Source organism: Chiloscyllium plagiosum, unplaced genomic scaffold (genome assembly GCF_037043375.1).
Source record: "Chiloscyllium plagiosum isolate Xiang-an unplaced genomic scaffold, Cpla_swu_hap1 HiC_scaffold_39, whole genome shotgun sequence".
NCBI lineage: Eukaryota > Metazoa > Chordata > Chondrichthyes > Orectolobiformes > Hemiscylliidae > Chiloscyllium > Chiloscyllium plagiosum.
The window spans coordinates 3,199,587-3,220,427 of record NW_028270177.1 but is presented as its reverse complement, the minus strand read 5'-3'; the positions used below and the strand labels follow the sequence as shown (position 1 = coordinate 3,220,427).

Genomic DNA, 20,841 nt, shown 5'->3' with positions numbered 1-20,841 from the left:
ATTCAGATGTCACCATCTATTGTGGTGGGATTGTAGCCCATCTCCTCAAATCATTTGCTTGAGCGTCTGGATTGTCAACCCAGTGACATTACCAGCACGCACCGATACCTCTCCGATGAGTGTCTCTCCTTTTCAATTCCAAGAATTTCAAGCTAATTAATTGAAGGCAAGTAAATCTTCTAAGTTACCTCGAATTACACGAAATGTGCAACAAACAGCTGAGCTGTTCCACACAAGTCTCTTCCCACTTCATCTGATACATTCACCTCGCCCACTGTCATCATGATGGCCGCATTCTCACCACTCCGTTTGTAATCTTGCAGAGTTTCAGCAGGGTGATCTCTCCTAGAGCTCCATATTACACATGCTGAAATGGTTATATGATCATATTATTTTTAAAAATTTATGGGACATGGGTGTCACTGGCTGGGCCACCATTTATTGCCCATTCCAAATTGGCCATGAAAAGGTGGTGAGTTGCCATCTTGAGCCATTATTTCCCAGTCAGGATAGTGAGTGGTTGAGAGGGGAACTGCAGGGGATGCTGTTCCACTGTATCTGCTGCCCTTGGCCTACTAGATAGTAGTTGTTCAGTCAGTGCTGTGCAAGGAATTGTTGGTGAATTTCTGCAGTGGTACGCACTGCTGTGACTGAGTATGGGTGGTGGAAGAAGTGAATGTAGATGTGGTGTCAATTCAGTGGGCTACTTTGTCCTGGATGGTGTCAAGCTTCTTGTGTTGTTGGAGCTGCACTTGCAAGGGAGTGTGACAGGCTTTGGGGAGTCAAGGAGTGAGTTACTTGCTGCAGCATTCCTAGCCTCTGATCTGTTCTTGTAGCCACAGTATTTATATGGCTAGTCCAGTTTCAGGGACATAGTATCAACATCCTGTGGGTTAATGTAAGGTTCAGCATTCAGTCTCAAGGGAGTGGTGGCTCAAAGTTTGCATAGGCTGCTCTCACATTAGAGAGAGACACGCCTGGTGATGGTATAAGGAGCTAATTACTGCAGATGCTGGAATCTGTACTGAGCAAAAATGCTGAGAAACAGCAGGACAGGCAGCATCCATGGAGAGAGAACAAGCTAAGAAGGGGAATCCTTTATGGTGACCTCAGTCAGGGTGAGAATGGAAGCCATGCCAAAGGCATCACTGCATCGTAAACCAGCCATCCAGCCAACTGAGCTAAATAAATGCCCAAGGCTTTTGTCTCTCAGCCAATCCTGGTTGAGCAGTCTGGAACTTGGGCTTTTCACAGGCAGCATGCCATTGGTTATCCCATTGTCCTGCTGGGAATCCAACTCTTCTCAGTGCAATTGCACTAACTCCAAGCATCAGCCGTCTTTTGGGTGAGTGCATTTCAGGTTGTTATTACCTTGTGTGTGATAAAAAGATTTCCTCCTGTCATAACTGAAGTCCCTTTTGTTTCAAACTTTTTGACACAGGAACTTTTGATCTATCCTACTTTGTATCTAAAGAGTAACTCGGGATGGAGAGATAAATACTGGCCCAGCTAGTGACACCCACATCCCAGAAATGAATTGAAAAAAAACCTCTCAGATGCTTCTAATGTATTTGAATCGCCTCATTGGGTCACTTCTCAACCTACTACAGGCAAGAAATACTGAGCATGTTTCTAGAAGCCTCCCTTGAAAGATAAACACTTTACCCCAACATCATCCTGATGGATATAATGGTATAAAATTCTGTGGAAGGGTCTGTTTTTGTTTCTGAATTCCAGCATCTGCAATTGTTTTTGATTTTTATTTGATTTAAAATTCCTAAAGAATTGGGCACTTGATGCAGTGTTGATGATGATTATTGATTCAAGAGCTTAGAACCAAGGGGGCCTGGACCCAGGGTATGGGGGTGGTGAGACCCTGGTCTCTGAGTTGGGGGGGTGGTCCCTAGTCTCTGGGGATGGGGGGCACCTTTTACGCCTGAGCTGAGACAGAGTGCCTTCACTTGGTGAAACTGCGGAATGCTTTATTATGGAAGGCTCTGGGGGCCAAGGAAGTGAATGTGTTCAAGAAAAGTTCAATGATGTATTAAAGTGTTAGGGAGAGCAAACAGGAATGTGCCATTGGGGTCGAAGGATCTCTGGTCTTTATTGAGCTGTGGAGCAGGGTTGGAGGGCAGAATGGTCTTGTCCTGCTCTCGGTTTCTATGACTTTCCCTGCAATGCTTCCTTCCTGTGTGAAGCTAACGTTGATCCCACTCAGCTGAAATGTCACTTCCTCAGCTCCAGGATGTAGCTGCTCTGGGACACGACTCGCTTTGCTTTGTGCTTTTTGATTGTTCCAGCACCTGGTGCAGAAGGAAGTCACCTCCCTGTGTACCAACACCATGTGATGGTCACCCAGCACAGAGTCTGAGTAACAGAGGGACACATTGAACAATGTAGGGATGTGAAGTTTGAGGTTGGGTTTAAAGAGCAGAGGGATATTTAATTCACATTCAGGAAAGAAAATCTTGTATTTCTGTAACACCTCCCATTACCTGATAGACCCAGATGTTCTGTCCAACCCAGAGCAGTGTGGTTTGAAGTGTAGTCACTGGTTGTATACAGTGAGCTCCTGTAAGCAGCAATATGATGGGTGTCCAGATGACCTGCATTAGTTAGGTTGCTTTTGAATAAATATTGGTTAGGACATCAGCAAAACTCTCTGCCATTCTTCAAAATGGGGCAATATCCCCCCTTCACTAGAGGGGGCAGATAGGACAGCACATCTGATAGAGCTGCAGCCATTCTGTACAGCACTGCGAGTGACAACCTTAAGGCTCTGGGAAAGACTTGAACCCATGATTAGATCCCTGGTTACTGATCTAGGACTGCTTGGTAATATTAGGTACTAGCAGTGGACCCTCCTATTTTGATATCTCTCTCTTCAGACAGCAGTTTAGGCAGTTATTTGGAGCTGTTGTGTTGTAGGAAAGCAGCTGTTTAATGGGGGAGAACATCTTAAAGGAGAGACTGATTTGGTATGGTCTCTTTTCAGTGAGTGAATGTTCATGGGCATCTCGCCTGAATCTCTGTCATCCTAAATTTCATTCAAATTTCTTCAAGTAATCTGCTCACATAAGTCAGGATATTTATGCTGATTTATATTCAGGTAGAGGATGCAAATTGCCTTTCAGACAGTAAGCTGTCTCAGTACTTCATAGGAGAGATTATCAGACAATATTGAACACTGGGTCACAAACATTAGGGCAAGTGATGAAGAGCTCAATCAGAGATTGATTTGAAGGAACATTGTAAGAGGAGAGGGAGATGTGGTGAGGTTTAGGTAGAGAATTCCAGAGTTCAGGAGCTAATGGCATGGCAGCCAATTGTAGACAAAAGAATATTGGAGATGGGCAAAAGACCGAAATTGAAGGAGAGCAGATGCATCAGAATGTAACAGATTTCAAGGAGAACAGATAGCGATAGGATGAGACAATGGAACAATTTACAAACAAGCATTTGAATTTAAAAGCTGTGTGAGAAAGCTTTCAGGTCTGCCCATCTTAACTTCCCATCACACGCACCTAATTCAACACAGAATTATTGTAGACCAGTCCATAAACTCATTGAGCAGCTAAATGAATAAATAATTAGCTGTTTATGAACAAATATTAGGTTTGGTTTTTCTGAAGGATTTTTAATATTTTACAGAAAAATCAATTCTCTGTAGCGAGGGGAAGAAAGAGTTGCTTATTGCAAGGAAATATTACAGCTGCCCCCGTACCAATCTCTCCGAGTGAGGGGGTGGTTGCTATCCACCCACTGCCTTGTTCCGGTTCCTACAATCACTTCTCTCACATCCAGAGCTCTGATATTTCCAACTGCACTCGAAACGAAGGTGATGGGTACTTTTTTCTGCAAAAACACTCAATAAATGCAAAGGCAGGAATTGTGTTGTAAACTGGAACAAGAAAAGGAAGATGTGCATTAATATCTCCTTCATGACAGGCAGCTATCTCCAAGCACTGTAAAGCCAATGAGGTTCCTTTTTAATTATGTTCCCTGTCATAATTGAAACATCTTTCATGGGATGTGGGTGTCACTGGAAATGCCAGCATTTATTGCCCATCCCTAATTGCCCCTTGAACCCAGAATCTCCGAGTCAGTGTGTACAAATGGCAAGTTTTCTTCCCTGAATGACGCGAGTGAACCAGTTGGATTTTTGCAACCCTTGGTTTGAGTCAGTATTTCCAGATTTTACTTGTGTTACTGACCCAGTGATATTGCTCCTCCAACGCCATCTTTCCTGGTAAAGTGGGCGTGGCCAACTTGTGTGCAGCAAGTTCCCAAAAACAGCAGTGTGATAATGAGCTTGTGTCAAATTGATTGACGGATAAATATTGGCCAGGACAGGGCTCAGTGGGTGGCACTGATGCTGGACAGCGCTCCGAGTTTGATTCAAGCCTCAATCGGGTGCTCCGGTTTCCTCCCACAGTCCAAAGATGTGCAGGTCATGCTAAATTGCCCATAGCGTTAGGTGCATTCAGTCAGAGGGAAATGGGTCTGGGTGGGTTACTCTTCGGAGGGTTGGTGTGAACTGGTTGGGCCAAAGGCCCTGTTTCCACACTGTAGGGAATCTAATCTAATCGAGATGGTGTTGGTGTCATACAGAGCAGCTCTTCTTATGCAAACACACTGGTATTATTTCTACAGATACTGAGAGAGGCTGCAATCATCAACAGAGTTTCCCCTGCAGCCTGTCATCAACTCACTCAGGAATGACACCATCATGTTACTCACAATTCTGGGTTATTTCCCCAAAACCCTGGGACCTCTGCAAATTGCACTGGCCTGTTCAGTCCTGAACATCTTAGGACTATCACTTGTTACATGGAGATACTAGAAAACAAAACAAAAATCTGGCAGCTGATCTAGTCCCATTTGCCAGCACTTGGCCCATATCCCCCTCAATCCTTCCCATTCAGATACCCATCCTGACACCTTTTTAAATGCTGTAATTGTACCAACCTCCACCACTTCCTCCGGCAGCTCCTTCCACACACACTCGCACACACACACGCACACAGACACACACATATCTTTTCCCCCTCACCCTAAACCTATGCCCTCTAGTTCTGGACTCCCCCACCCAAAGGGACAAGATCTTATCTATTTACCCTATCCATGCCCCTCAAGATTTTATAAACTTCTATAAGGTCACCCCTCAGCCTCTGACAAAATAGTCTACAGCAAGTTGAACGTATGTTGGTTTCTAATTAAAGAACACTTCCATCATAAAACTTTCATTTTATTTTCAAATCCCTCGATGGTCTCTACCCTCCCCCAACCCTCCGCGATCAGTCCCCTCAGGCAGCCTTTTATTTGTCAGTCAGTAAACAGCATGATGATGGCCAACAGGCTGAACTGCAGCTGAAGTTTGCACTCTGTCCATTTACAAAGCCTGGCTATTGGATGGGATGGCAGAAGGTTACCGGTTGCCACAGACAACCCTAGGATGAGGAGACACGGGGACAATATTGGGAAAGAAGCTAAAATAAGCTGAAGGAAGGGATCTAGGCCATCATGAGTGGCTGGAAAATGCTGACAATGTAGAGCAGCATCGAGGGGAGGGGGGTCGGGGGAGGAATGGGACTGCACGGGGTGGGGGGGGCAGCAGAGGGGTGAAAAGTCTGCAGGGAGAGGGAGGACGGGGCTATACAGCAGGGTGGGCGCAGCAGTGGGGGGGAGGGGTGTGGTGGAGGAATGGGGTGGGCCCAGCAGTGAGGGGGAGGGGTGTGGTGGAGGAATGGGGTGGGCCCAGCAGTGAGGGGGAGGGGTGTGGTGGAGGAATGGGGTGGGCCCAGCAGTGAGGGGGAGGGGTGTGGTGGAGGAATGGGGTGGGCCTAGCAGCGAGGGGGGTCACTACCTTTCAGGCGAGGCTCCCTTTGCTGCCTGGGTTGATGCTGTGGAAGAAGCCAACAGACTATTCTGAAGAGCAGCAGGAGGGCTCTCCCTATAGTGTGAAAGTGGGCCATTCAGTCTATCAAGTCCACACCAACATTCCAAAGAACATCCCAAGACCGCCCACCCCTCCAGCCTATCCCTACAGCCCTGCATTTCCAATGGCCAATCCACCTGACCTACACATTGAGTGAGGAAACTGGAGCACCCGGAGGAACAGACACAGGGAGAATATAGGTAAAAACAATGACTGCAGATGCTGGAAACCAGATTCTGGATCAGTGGTGCTGGAAGAGCACAGCAGTTTATGCAGCATCCGAGGAGCAGTAAAATCGACGTTTCGGGCATAAGCCCTTCAGGGAGAATATGCCAACTCCACATAGATAGTTCCTGAGGCTGGAATCCTGGTGCTGTGAGGCTGCAGTGCTAACCACTGAGCCACCATTCCCCCCAGACTGATGGGGTGGTAAGCATCTCCACATCCATAATCTTCTACTTTGATTGCTGCAACTTTTATTCATTATCCTGACAGTGAATTGCAGTGTCTTTTCTACATAAACAAGGGGTCATTGATGACATGACCAGCCTCATTTTGGCCTTGAGTTTTTTGGCTGAACTACTTGGGGAATTGTGTGGTGTGTTTCTACTTTCAGTTCTACTCTGCATTGATGTTGCTTTAGCACTTTCTAGAGAAACTACAGCAGAGAATGTGACCATCCACTGTCTTCCCCAAAAGGTCCAACCTGGTGCCTGAGATAGGAAGCTTCACCCCCACATGGCCAACTGTGTGAACAAATGGTGAAACAAAGTGTGGCTGATTTAAAACGAGTGAGGCGAGAGATCCTGAGCAGCTTCAATAAATAAATGAAGTAAATTATGACAAGCAGCTCAGTGCCAGGGACCCAGGTCCGATTCCACCCTCGGGTGACTGGGAGGAGTTTGCACATTCCCCCCATGTCTGCATGGGTTCCCTTAGATGCTTTGGTTTCCTCCCATTGTCTAAAGATGTGAAGGTAGGGTAGATTGGCTATGGTTGATGTGGGGTTACAAGATAGAGGGTTAGTGCAGACTCAATGGGCTGAATGGCCTGTTTCCGCACTATAATGATTCTGTGAACTGGAGGATTTAGGGGACAGGAGAGATGGGCAGAACACAGTAGGTTTTCACCTAACTTCAGTTCAAGTTTCCCTCCCAGATACTTTTCCAAATAGTTGATATCAGTGTCAAATCATAAGGTGAATTAAAAGATGATTTGGATGATGGAACCAAATGCCATATTTCCAAGGTTTGTGTTGTCAGGCAGCTACATGGATAGTGAGCAAGGAGCAGGCTTCAGGGTGACCTCGACAAGTCGAGTGTGTGGGTAAACATGTGGCAGACGCAGCATAATGTGGCTGAATGTTAAGTTCTCCACTAAAGTGTAAAAAATGGAAAGGCAGAGTATTATTTAAATGGTGATAGTGTTGGGAAATGTGGTTATAAAAAAGGATGTGAGTGTCTGTATACCCCAGTCAGACAGGTACAACAAGGAATTAGGAAAGTACATGGTCTATTGACCTTCATTGCAAGAGGATCTGAGTTCAGAACTAGGGATGTGTTACTGCAGTTTATCCAGGACCTTGGATTAGCCCTCAGCTGGAATAGTGTGTGTCTAGTTTTGCGCCCACACCTCCCCCCTCACCTCCCTCCAAGGCCCCAAAGGAAACTTCCATATCCACCACAGATTCACCTGCACCTCCACACACATCATCTATTGCATCCTCTGCACCCGATGTGGCCTCCTCTATATTGGGGAGACAGGCCGGCTACTTGCAGAGCGTTTCAGAGAACACCTCTGGGACACCCGGACCAACCAACCCAACCACCCTGTGGCTCAACACTTCAACTCCCCCTCCCACTCCACCAAGGATATGCAGGTCTTTGGACTCCTCCATCGCCAGACCACAACAACACGAAGGTTGGAGGAAGAGCGCCTCATCTTCCGCCTAGGAACCCTCCAACCACAAGGGATGAACTCTGATTTCACCAGTTTCCTCATTTCCCCTCCCCCCATCTTGTCTCAGTCAAATCCATCGAACTCAGCACCGCCTTCCTAACCTGCAATCTTCTTCCTGACCTCTCTGCCCCCACCCCAGTCTGACCTATCACCCTCACCTTGACCTCTTTCCACCTATCGCATTTCCGATGCCCCTCCCCCAGTCCCTCCTCCCTACCTTTTATCTTAGCCTGCTGGACACACTTTCCTCATTCCTGAAGAAGGGCTTTTGCCCGAAACGTCGATTCTCCTATTCCATGGATGCTGCCTGACCTGCGCTTTTCCAGCAACACATTTTCAGCTCTGATCTCCAGCATCTACAGTCCTCACTTTTTCCTGTGTCTAGTTTTAGACTTGCCTTCGAGAGAATGCAGCGAAGATTCACTGGGCTGATACCAGGGATGGGAGGATTGCTATGAGGTGAGATTGATTTGACTGGGTCTGTATTCATTAGATTTTAATAGGGCTAGATAGAGTAGATGCAGGGAGGAGGTTTCTCCGGTTAGGGAGTTGAAAACAAGGGCTCCCAGTCTCAGGGTGTGGGGTAGACCATTTTGAACTGAGGTGAAAAAAACCTTTCTTCTCCCAGAGGGTGGTTAAGCTGTGGAATTCTGTCTGACAGAAAGCTGTAGAGGCAAGTTACTGAGTAAATTCAAGAATCAGCTTGACATTTTTAGATATTTAAGGCATCAGGGAGTGTGGCAAGAAAACAGGAATATCGCGGTGAGGGAGAAACCCTGCTGTGATCAGCTCGATGGGCCAAATGGCCTATCCTGCTGCTAATTTCTGTGTTTCTATGACCCATCAAATCGAGGTACAGACTGCTATGTTACTGGGCTTTTAGTCAATGTACTATCGAGTCATAAGAAATTCATAGACTGTTGATGGCACACAAGAGGCCACTTGGCCCATCACATCAGAATTAGCTGAACATTGAACAGCCCCCACGCCGATTTCCCCCCCCCCCCCAACAAGCTTAATTCCACTCTTCATCCTGATTGTCCATAACCCTGCAGCTTATGGTATTTGAGACAATATTTCGATGAGTTGGTGGTTTCTGCCTGTCTTGGGCAGAGTCTCAGAACCCTCCAGAATAAAACGTATCTCCTCCTCTCCGCTCGAATCTTCCAGCTAACCATTTGAAATCCGTGACCTCTGTGCTCAGGCCCTTCCCATTTTTTGACTCTCAATCCAATCTCCCCCCCGCCTTGTCTGTTCCAAAGGGAATAAGCTCGGCCCAATCCTCACAACAGCACTTTTTTCAGAGTTTGTAACATCCTCGATGAAGGAGGGGATTTACTCACTCCCGGTGCGGCTTAACAAACGCAGCAGATTTGGATGGTGACTGTATGTGAGAAGCTTGGGATCTGACCAACCCTTTGTGTTGAAGAGATTGCTTTATTTGAGTGAAGGGAAGGATGTTTCCAAGGACATTGGGAGGTTAGCTGCTGTGCAGTGAGATTTCTTTGACATTTTTTCCCAGTTGAGCTGCACAAGTGTTGCTGTACTTCCTCTTGCTGATAATGACAGATCACACTCTCAATCTCAGGGGCTCTGTTCAGGAGAAGCCAAATTGTTACTGTCATAAATGGGTTTTTATTTTCCATCAAACTGTACAAAGTGAATAAGCTACAGCCCTCGGCCTGGATTGAATTCACACAAACATCTACGTGCAGACAATTATTAGAGTTATTCTGTGGTGTTTGATTAATTATTCAATAGCTCAGTAATTACTGCAATGGGTATATATTGTTGGATTGATAAACGCTCCTGTAATGACCCTCTGATAACATATCTCATATAAATCCCAGACTCTCTGCTTTCTGTAGCTCCAGGATGTTAACCTCAAGATCTTCAAACTGCTTCATGGCTTCCCACCTTCCTAATCAATGATCTTCTGTGACACCAGGACAGGGCAACTATTGGGAAAAGCCTCTTTACACCAACTACAGTCTTTACCATTTCCATGAGGTTGACAGAGTTGGTTAAAATAGCTGAATTAAAATTTGTTTTTTCCCTAAGTGTCGGTTTGCTCAAATTTCACTGGAGCATTTCTCACAGAGTTCTGGCGTGATGTCTCACTCTCTCTTACTTATTAATGATCTACCCTGCCGCACTGACACCCATCCAGCCTGATGCTAGCCCCATTCTACCATGCAGTATTCCCAAGACAACTCGCCATTCACCAGACATCCATTTATGCCAACTTTAAAAGGCCACTGTGCCCTGGATTAGCATTGGCAATCCAGCCTTTGCCCACAGAGTAACAGCACAACAGCCAGGAAACCACATTAGCCATGTTGCCTGGCAACATCCCCTCACATACACAGGCAGTAAGTATATCGGAGGACCCTTTTCCCCCTCCCCTCCCCAGACGGGTCCAAGCAACACAGCTGCACCCTTGAGCCCTCTGCTCCACCAAGACTTGGATGGCATTGTATCTGCGCACTGCATTGGTTTGAAATTCGTGTGATGGTGTCATGAGCCGTGCTCGTTGTGAATCCTAACCCTATCCATTACAGAGACATCAAAGTTGGTGAATTAACCCACCCTGCCCCATAATGAAAACTTTGCTTTGCGTAACTGATTCTCTGCATTTTATCTCCTGAGAAATGTGAAATCTTCTCTTGGATCAATCCTCATGAAACTGTAAGCTTCAACCTTCTCTGCTTTAGAGAAATAGCCCTCCAATTTCTAACCAATTATTCCTGGTTGGTAATTGAACAAATTAAAACTTTCTCTAAGATAACTATGTTGTCCTGCTCTAAGGAGAAAAGCTAAACTTATTTCTGACCCTTGTCAGGTCTCTACCCAACTGCCCCAACAAACCTTCAACCTCTTGGCTTTCTACATTCCAAACAATCCTTGATTATTCTGAATTGAAGACGAGCTGAAAGTCTGCGATGTTTACTCTACTGGTCACAAGCCTCTCAGAATGAACTCCAAACAGTCACCTGCTCTTCAAAACATACTGGGTTAAGTCACTTCATTTGGAAGGGGGTCAGACGTGGTTTTTATAAATTTAAGTCCTTCACAAAAATAAGCAACCTACGTTGTTGTTTTGAAATGCAATCTCCAAGCATTATATACATATAATCACATACCTTTCACCCCATTAATACAGCAGTGTGCACCATCTACAAGATGCACTTCAACAATTCACCAAAGCTCCTGAACCTGCACCTTCCAAACATGCAAACCTCTACTGTGTGGAAGGACAGGAGCAGCAGGTTTAAGGGAGCACTCCTCCCTCAAGTTCCTCTCCAAGCCACCCTCAGTCCTGACTTGGAAGTAATGGTGATCTATTCCCACGTCACTGGGTCAAAATTGTGCAACTCCCTCCTTACCAACACAGTGAGTGTCCACACACCAGGGTACACCTTGTAGATCAGCAAGGCAACTCACCATCACCTTCTGAAAGGCAATTAAAGATGGACAATACCCACTGTACCAAAAACAAACTGAGAGAAATCTGTTATTAGTATTTTTTATTGTTACTTGCATTATACATTGTTACGACACAGAGGTGAACCCTTCTGTTAATTAAACCAAACACCCAGAAAAACCCACATGGCCTCGTTATCTGTTAAAGTATGAGTGGCAGAGAACTCCCAAATTCTACTATTTAAAGAGAAATATCAATTTATTCTTTAACTCTATAAATACTGGTTTCCTCCCACAATCCAAAGATGTGCAGGTTAGGTGAATTAGCTGTGCTAAATTGCCCACAGTGCTAGTTGCATTAGGGAAATGGGTCTTCGGTGGGTCGGTGTGGACTGGTTGGGCCGAAGGGCCTGTTTCCACACTGTAGGGAATCTAATCTAATCTCATGAACATTAAACAACTATTTACAACTCTAAGCCTCCTTTCTTTTAAATGTTTGTTGTCTGCCTCCAATTCTATAACAATATACTGTTCCAATAAAAGCCTGTATTAAAATTACATCAACTTAATTTCAAAGCCACCCAGTGGCTGTTGTCGGTATCTGTCCCCCTCTGGCTGGAGATCTCCCTGCGTCGTCTTCGTTTTTTTTACTGCAAAGATGTTTCATATGAAAAAGGGGTTTCGATGGCAGTTGGTCTCACTTTATCAAAATGTCTGCTTACTTTATACCCCCAGCATTGGATATTCTCATTGGTTCGATATTGGCAAAACAATAAATTCCAAATTGTTTGGTTTTTAGTATCCTTGGGCATAACTTAAACTGGTTCAATTTGATTTGTTGTAAAAATAGCAACCAAAACTCAAGTATTTGGTTCACAGGCAAATGTTAAATATTTTCAAATTTCCAGTACACTATGAGACTGCTAGTCAGTCACATGACAGGTGCCTGCACGCTCTCACTGCAAAACAGCTTTCACTCTCTCTTAAAGGTACAGTCCATGCCTTTACCTTCATAACAATGTAAACAGGTGTATGCTGCCACGTACTGTAGCAATTCTTTCACACAACATTTCCTCATCCATTTTCAGCTTATTTTGTCTGTGCGCAATTTCCATTTAAGTGATTTTAGTTCTGTTTTATCCTTCCAATATGTTTCCACTGCCTTTACAGAAGGTTTCCCTGTATTCCCCAGTTTCTAGAAGCTTGTTCAGCAGTTATCAACCTGCCGAGTTGCAGAAGTGTGTTTCATTGTAACCTAAACTCAGTCAGCATCTCACCAATCATCCAATCTTCAGCTACCATTGAGCTCAGAGATGAAGCACTGAACTAATCTCTTCTTTTCACTGATGCTCACAGTACAGCTGTTTCCATTTCACATTTCAAACATTTCACATTTCATTCCCTGCTCGTATTTTATTACATTCAACTGTTGGACATGCTGAGAGACTTTCAACAAAAATAACATTACTGGCCTGGGAGTTCTCAATTGAAAGCTCTCTGACAATTGCAAATTTGACACATTTTCTCGAACAAAGGGATAGAATATTGACCAGATTTGCTGCTCTTATCTGCTCTTTTATTACACCAGGATGTATTTCAAGTTCCCTTTGTGCCTGACTGAATATTGATGCTATTGTGAGAAACAATAAAAGGGCAGTGAGTTTACTGAATGCAAATGTGAAAAATAAATGAAGTTCAATGGGAGTGTTTCCTGTCTCCAAACATGTTTGAATTACAAAAGCTGATAACTTGCTTGTATTTTTCATGTCAAGAACGTTACTGGCTGGTCCGTACCGTATTGCTCTGGAGAAGGTGGCAGAGCCTTCTTAAACTGCTCCAGCTCTTTGTGCACAATGCCCTTCAGACGGGAACTCCAGGATTTTGATCCAGCAATGATGAAGGGACAGTGATATATTTCCAAGTTAGGATGGTGAGTGACTTGGGGGGGGGGGGGGGGGGGGGGACTGGCAATTGGTGGTGTCCCCATGTAGCTGCTGCCCTGTCCTTCTCGATTGAAGTAGTCCAGGGTTTGGAAGGTGCAGTCTAAAGAGCCATGGTGAATTTTTGCATTGCATCTTGTAGTTGGCATACATTGCTCTGGTGGTGGAGGGTGGGAATGCTTAATGTTTGTGGATATGGTATCAATCAAGCAAACTATTTATCCTGGATGGGGTTGAGCTTCTTGAGTGTTGTTGGAGCTGCACCCATCCAGGGCAAGTGGGGAGTATTCCATCAGACACCTGACTTGTGCCTTGTAGATGGTGGACAGACTTTGGGGAGTCAGGAGGGGAATTAGTTGCCACGTCATTCCCAAAATCTGATCATTGCCACAGTCATATTTGAGGAATCTTTTTGTGTAAAAATGGCTGTCATGTTTCCTTTATTACAACAGTGACTGCACTTCAAAATTGCTCAACTGTCCAGAAAACTCTTTGCGACATCCTGCGGTCGTGAAAAGCACTGGAGAAATATGTTTTATTTTTCCTTGCCGCAGAGAATTAATCCAACGTTTGTTGAAAAATATGTCAGTTCATGTCGCTGTTTCTGCTGCGTTTTTATCAGGAGCTGTGTGGTGTTTCTCACTGGAGTGAAGTGTGTCTGTGTGAAGGATTGTCAAGCTTACCAGCCAGCAACTTTGATTCCTGTGTCATTGCCTCATTAATATGCAATCCTTATCACAAATAACATTGAATAAATAGAGAACTACATTTTTGATGAACATAATAAATGGTTGACAGTTGAGCTGAGCCCTGTGAAAATCCATTCTGTCTCCTTGATGACAGTCTATTATATATGAATTGTGTTGACAGGGAGTCACTATGGAGACATCTCGATATTAGCTGTAGCACAGAATCCCAAGATCCAAGACAAATAAACCGCTTCAAAATCACTTGTTTCTCTGACGCTGCCTTTTTGATCGAGAATCATCTCTATGATTTTTAAAAATTAAAATCAAGAAAATAATTCTGACTGTGGAGGTATATGATATCAGCATTAAACCTGATTTAAATACAGTGAGTATTAAATATACAGACACCCCAACATGATCTTTCCATCTAGCATACAGAAAAGTTTTTTTGAAAATCAGTTGCATCAGTGTGAAGATGTTGATATAGCTTTCCACTTCCTGTATTGATCTCTCCTCTTCAAAGTGATTTCCAGTGGGAATTCAAAGCAAGTCGAGAAAGAACAATCAGTGCTGATTGGTGAAATAGCTTCATTACTGTTTTCTAAATAGACTGATATTGTTGTGTAATATATAAACACGTGTTCACTCATCTGCCTAATGATACTTAGAGACAGCAGTTTTTTTTATCTAAAAAACATTCTGTTGTTTATACATAAATTTCACAAAGTCCAGAATCCAGTGGAATTGCACAGAGATCATTGGTGTAATCATAGAGATGTACAGCACGGAAACAGACCTTTCGGTCCAATCCGTCCATGCCGACCGGATATCCCAACCCAATCTAGTCCCACTTGCCAGCACCCGGCCCATATCCCTCCAAACCCTTCCGATTCATATACCCATCCAGATGCCTTTTAAATGTTGCAATTGTACCAGCCTCCACCACATCCTCTGGCAGCTCATTCCATACACATACCATCCTCTGTGTAAAAAAGTTGGCCCTTAGGTCTCTTTTATATCTTTCCCCTCTCACCCTAAGACTTTGCCTATTTATCCTATCCATGCCCCTCATAATTTTGTAAACATCTATAAGGTCACCCCTCAGCCTGCGACGCTCCAGGGAAGACAGCCCCAGCCTGTTCAGCCTCTCCCTATAGCTCAAATCCTCCAACCCTGGCAACATCCTTGTAAATCTTTTCTGAACCCTTTCAAGTTTCACAACATCTTTCCGAGAGGAAGGAGACCAGAATGGCACGCAATATTCCAACAGTGGCCTAACCAATGTCCTGTACAGCTGCAACATGACCTCCCAACTCCTGTACTCAATACTCTGACCAATAAAGGAAAGCATACCAAACGCCGCCTCCACTATCCTATCTGCCTGCGACTCCACTTTCAAGGAGCTATGAACCTGCACTCCAAGGTCTCTTTGTTCAGCAACACTCCCTAGGACCTTGCCATTAAAAAGGTGTATAAGTCCTGCTAAGATTTGCTTTCCCAAAATGCAGCACCTCGCATTTATCTGAATTAAACTCCATCTGCCACTTCTCAGCCCATTGGCCCAACTGGTCAAGATCCTGTTGTAATCTGAAGTCACCCTCTTCGCTGACCACTACACCTCCAATTTTGGTGTCATCTGCAAACTTACTAACTGCACTCTTATGCTCGCATCAAAATCATTTATGTAAATGACAAAAAGTAGAGGACACAGCACCGATCCTTGTGGCACTCCACTGGTCACAGGCTCCACCACCACCCTCTGTCTTCTACCTTTGAGCCAGTTCTGTATCCAAATGGATAGTTCTCCCTGTATTCCGTGAGATCTAACCTTGCTAATCAGTCTCCCATGGGGAACCTTGTTGAACACCTTACTGAAGTCCATATAGATCACATCTACCGCTCTGCCCTCATCAACCTTCTTTGTTACTTCCTCAAAAAACTCAATCAAGTTTGTGAGACATGATTTCCCACGCACAAAGCCATGTTGACTATCCCGAATCAGTCCTTGCCTTTCCAAATACATATGCATCCTGTCCCTCAGGATTCCCTCCAACAACGTGCTCACCACCGATGTCAGGCTCACTGGTCTATAGTTCCCTGGCTTGTCTTTACCGCCTTTCTTAAACAGTGGCACCACTTTAGCCAACCTCCAGTCTTCCGGCACCTCACCTGTGACTATCGATGATACAAATATCTCAGCAAGGGGCCCAGCAATCACTTCCCTAGCCTCCCACAGAATTCCAGGGCACACCTGATCAGGTCCTGGGGATTTATCCACTTTTAACCGTTTCAAGACATCCAGCACTTCCTCCTCTGTAATATGGACATTTTGCAAGATGTCACCATCTATTTCCCTACAGTCTATATCTTCCATATCCTTTTCCACAGTAAATACTGATGCAAAATATTCATTTAGTATCTCCCCCATTTTCTGTGGCTCCACACAAAGGCCGCCTTGCTGATCTTTGAGGGGCCCTATTCTCTCCCTAGTTACCCTTTTGTCCTTAATGTATTTGTAAAAACCCTTTGGATTCTCCTTAATTCTATTTGCCAAAGCTATCTCGTGTCCCCTTTTTGCTCTCCTGATTTCCCTCTTAAGTATAATTTCTCTGGATTCTCGTTATCTTACTTCTGAAAGTTTCCCATTTTCCTGCCGTCCCTTTACCTGCGAGCATCGGCCCCCAATCAGCTTTTGAAAGTTCTTGCCTAATACCGTCAAAATTGGCCTTTCTCCAATTTAGAACTTCAACTTTTAGATCCAGTCTATCCTTTTCCATCACTATTTTAAATCTAATGGAATTATGGTCACTGGCCCCAAAGTGCTCCCTCAATGACCCCTCAGTCACCTGTCCTGCCTTATTTCCCAAGAGTAGGTCAGGTTTTGCACCTTCTCTAGTAGGTACATCCACATACTGAATCAGAAAATTTTCTTGTACACACTTAAGAAATTCCTCTTCATCTAAACCCTCAACACTATGGCAGTCCCAGTCGATGTTTGGAAAGTTAGAATCCCCAACCATAACCACCCTATTATTCTTACAGATAGCTGAGATCTCCTTACAAGTTTGTTTCTCAATTTCCCTCTGATTACTGGGGGGTCTATAATACAATCCTAATAATGTGATCACCCTTTCTTATTTCCCAGTTCCACCCAAATAACTTCCCTGGATATATTTACGGGAATATCCTCCCTCAGCACAGCTGTAATGCTATCCCTTATCAAGCACGCCACTCCCCCTCCTCTCTTGCCTCCCTTTCTATCCTTCCTGTAGCATTTGTATCCTGGAACATTAAGCTGCCAGTCCTGCCCATCCCTGAGCCATGTTTCTGTAATTGCTATGATATCCCAGTCCCATGTTCCTAACCATGCCCTGAGTTCATCTGCCTTCCCTGTTAGGCCCCTTGCATTGAAATAAATGCAGTTTAATTTATTAGTCCTACCTTGTCCCTACCTGCCCTGTTTGACTCGCTTCTGTTTTCAACTGTACCAGTCTCAGATCGATCTCTTTCCTCACTAAGTCCCTGGTGAAATCTAATTGACAGATTCTGATGAATCACGTGCAGAATAATGGATCCACTCGAACAATTAAAGTCTTGAGCATTGGGGAGCTCTGCCTTAAAATGATGGGACATTCTTTCAGGACAGGGAGATGAAGAGAATTTTTCTCAGAATAGAATCCCTACAGTGTGAAAGCAGGTCCATTGAGTCCAAACCAACCCTTTGAACTGCATCCCACCCAGACCTCTCTCTCTGCAACCTTGCATTTAGCACAGTCAATCTGTACATCTTTGGGCTGTGTGAGGAAACCAGAGTACCCAGAGAAAATCCTCACAAACAGAGGCAGAAACTGCAAACTCCACACAGTCACCTGAGGGTGGAATCAAACTGGGGTTCCTGGCACTGTGAGGCAGCAGTGCTAACCACTGAGCTACTGAGGCACAGGACAGCAGAGTTTTGGATGATCTCTCAAGTTCACAGAGGATGGAGAATGTTCAGTGTGGTCCCTAAGGTCTCTTGGCTGTCAAATCACAATCCAAGCAAGTTAGAGAGGAAATATATATTCACATTGAAGGCAGTGAGAAGCAAGTCTAACCCAGGAGTCATGTCGCAGAGGAGCGATATAGTCAGATTCCGCTCATTGTGTTCAAGGAAGATTAATTAGAGGGATTAATGATTAGCTCAGATTGCATTCAAAATCTGTGTTCCTCATTTCCCATTCAATTAACAAGAGGGATCTCTGGATCTGAAGCATGCTGCGAGAGTACACTAGACAACACAACATATTCTGAAACAGATGCTTTCAAGAATTTCTCTTATTAAAATACAGCTTCATTCATTGTGGATTTTTAATGCTTCTCTAAATCAAATTGTAAATAAATTAGAATAAACTGTGTTTCGAGTTTACAACAGTGATTCACATTCGCTGTGTGGGATATAAAAATAATTGAGACACTGGAGAAGGGGTAGAATAGATTCCTTATGATCAGATCAGAACCAAGAGATTTTGGGGTGGCACGGTGGCTCAGTGGTTAGCACTGCATCCTCACAACGCCAGGGACCCGGGTTCAATTCCCACCTCTGGCAACTGTCTGTGTGGAGTTTGCACATTTTCCCTGTGTCTGTGTGGGTTTCCTTGGTGTACTCTGGTTTTCCCCACAGTCCAAAAGGTATGCAGCTTAGGTGAATTAGCCATAGTGTTAGGTGCTTTGGTAAATGCAGGGGAATGGGTCCGGGTGGGTTACTCTTCGGAGGGTCGGTGTGGACTTGTTGGACCAAAGGTTGTTTCCATAACGTAGGGAATCTAATCTAATAACTATCGAGGAAGGGTGAGGAAAGTAATTGAGTTTCTCCAGTGATATTTTTTAAATAAAATAGTGTTCTTTCTCCAGAAATGAAAATATTGAAGAATGATCTTTATAACGAGAAAATGCCCAATAGCATCAAAGTAAAAACATTTTAGGAGATGAAAACTCAGAGTCAAAAATGTACAATACTAAATTCAGAAAAATCCTTCTTTACCCAGAGAATGGTGAGAACATGGAACTCACTCCACAGGAAGTGTATTGAAGCAGACAGCATAGATTAAAAGGAAAACCAGGAATGAGGGATGAGAGGACAGCGTGAGATAAAAGAGGTTGTGGGAATTTGCAGAATGTGGAAATGTTGGCCTGAAGGGTCTGTTTCACTGTAGCCAGCTTGATGTAACTATCACTTCATAAAATTTGATTGTTTTGTATCGTTTAAGCCTACAGCCTCAGACACAACATCTCCCTCATGGCCAGCTCTACAATCCTCAAGTATGCAGCTTATCACTTTAACCATAAATAACAGTTAGTAATAAACCTGGAGTTTGAGAAACCTGTTAAAATATGCACGAAAGCTGTGTTAGCAAAAGAAATCAAGGGGAAATCAATATTTCTGTGGGAACCAACACTCCAAACAATATCAGTACAGATTAGGCTTTGAGAAGGAGATTAAATTGAACTCAGACTGAGATATAGGGGTTGGTGTGTTAATTAAGCCAAAACACAGGGCACTGGTGGCAGTCGAAAGGGGTACGTGACAATTCCAGACACTCACCATTCTGAATGGTGGGCAGTTTGAAACTGGGCTAACAATAAAACAGAAGTCTATTATGCAAAAGAAGTGAAGGGAAATTAGAATAAACCTAACCATGTACTCATAGCACAAGTGATTCCAAAACACATGGTGACCTACAATCTTATTAGTTCCAACAGCACTCCTTTACAATAGTCAAATACCTTCTCTATCACACATGAGGTTTGACTTATTTCTGGCTTCAATTCCCTGGTCTTGAGACTCTGTTCACCTCTTTCTTGAATCTTCATATAACTGAGCTCAGACTTTCTCAGCTTCAAATAACCCCTTCTGGATTTTAACCTGACACTTCTTATCTGGAACTTTAAAATCAAACTCCTTGTGTGAAGATAATACTTAACATTTATAACAAAATATAATTTCTTAAGTTATTTCTGAAATATATCCATTTGTCAGGAGCAATTGTTTTATCCACCCACCTTCAGCTACAACTTCTGAAAAATTGTCAAACTGAAACCCAAAAGCTTTCTACAGTTATGGCTGTTTCCTAATTAATGGAAAAAAAAATCAATTTCTGACCATCTATAATGAAAGCACATCTGTTTACTTTGTTCACTTGTAAGAGCTCCCTCAATGAAAACAAAACCCTATGATACACCAGGAACTCTCTCTTTCTCTCAGACTGTTTTAGAAAGAAATCATCACAGTTTCTGAAATGGAAGTTGATCATTAAACCCCTTCAGATGCACAGACTAAAACCCACATGTCACTGGCTAAAATCTAAACTCTAAAATTAATAATATTAAGATATATATATATAAATTACATACCTTACATCATATAACAGAAATTAAATCACCTAATGGAATACAGTACAAAGCATTGGATAAGTGTTCCTCTGCTTACAGGAGGAGGTCTGAGTAAGTACCTCTTACACTTTGACCAATAAAGATGATTTGCTAATTGTCATGCCCCAAGACTGCAACATTTCAGGAGGCCACTCACCACCAGCTTCTGCAGGGCAGCTAGGGAAACGGGCAACAAACACTGGCCCAGCAACCATCACATTCCATTACCAATTAGTAAACAATCTGCGGGAGCTTGCTCTGCACAAATTTGCAGCAGCATTTCCTAAAATACAGCAATGCTGTACATTTCAAAAAGTAGTTTCCTTGTCTGTGAAATACTTTGGGCATGCCACAGTTAAACAAAGAGACTATAGAAACACAAACTCATTCTTTTTCTGTCATTTCCTTGTGTTGCTACAGGAAATGTTCTTGTTTAAATATGAACATGCTATTGGCCATTGATAAGCTGTTTAATAATCCTTCA

The 20,841-nt window shown here is 43.8% G+C and overlaps 1 long non-coding RNA gene across 1 annotated transcript in view; it reads left to right on the top strand.

The window, feature by feature from the left end:
* The window catches only part of LOC122540876 (uncharacterized), a 37,606-nt gene extending 19,909 nt beyond the window's left edge, over nt 1–17,697 (top strand). Inside the window, exons 4-5 of the long non-coding RNA XR_015753731.1 lie at nt 13,093–13,250; nt 13,713–17,697. This is a non-coding gene — a long non-coding RNA (uncharacterized LOC122540876). The remainder of the gene's footprint in view (nt 1–13,092; nt 13,251–13,712) is intronic.
* Nucleotides 17,698–20,841: the final 3,144 nt, after the last annotated feature.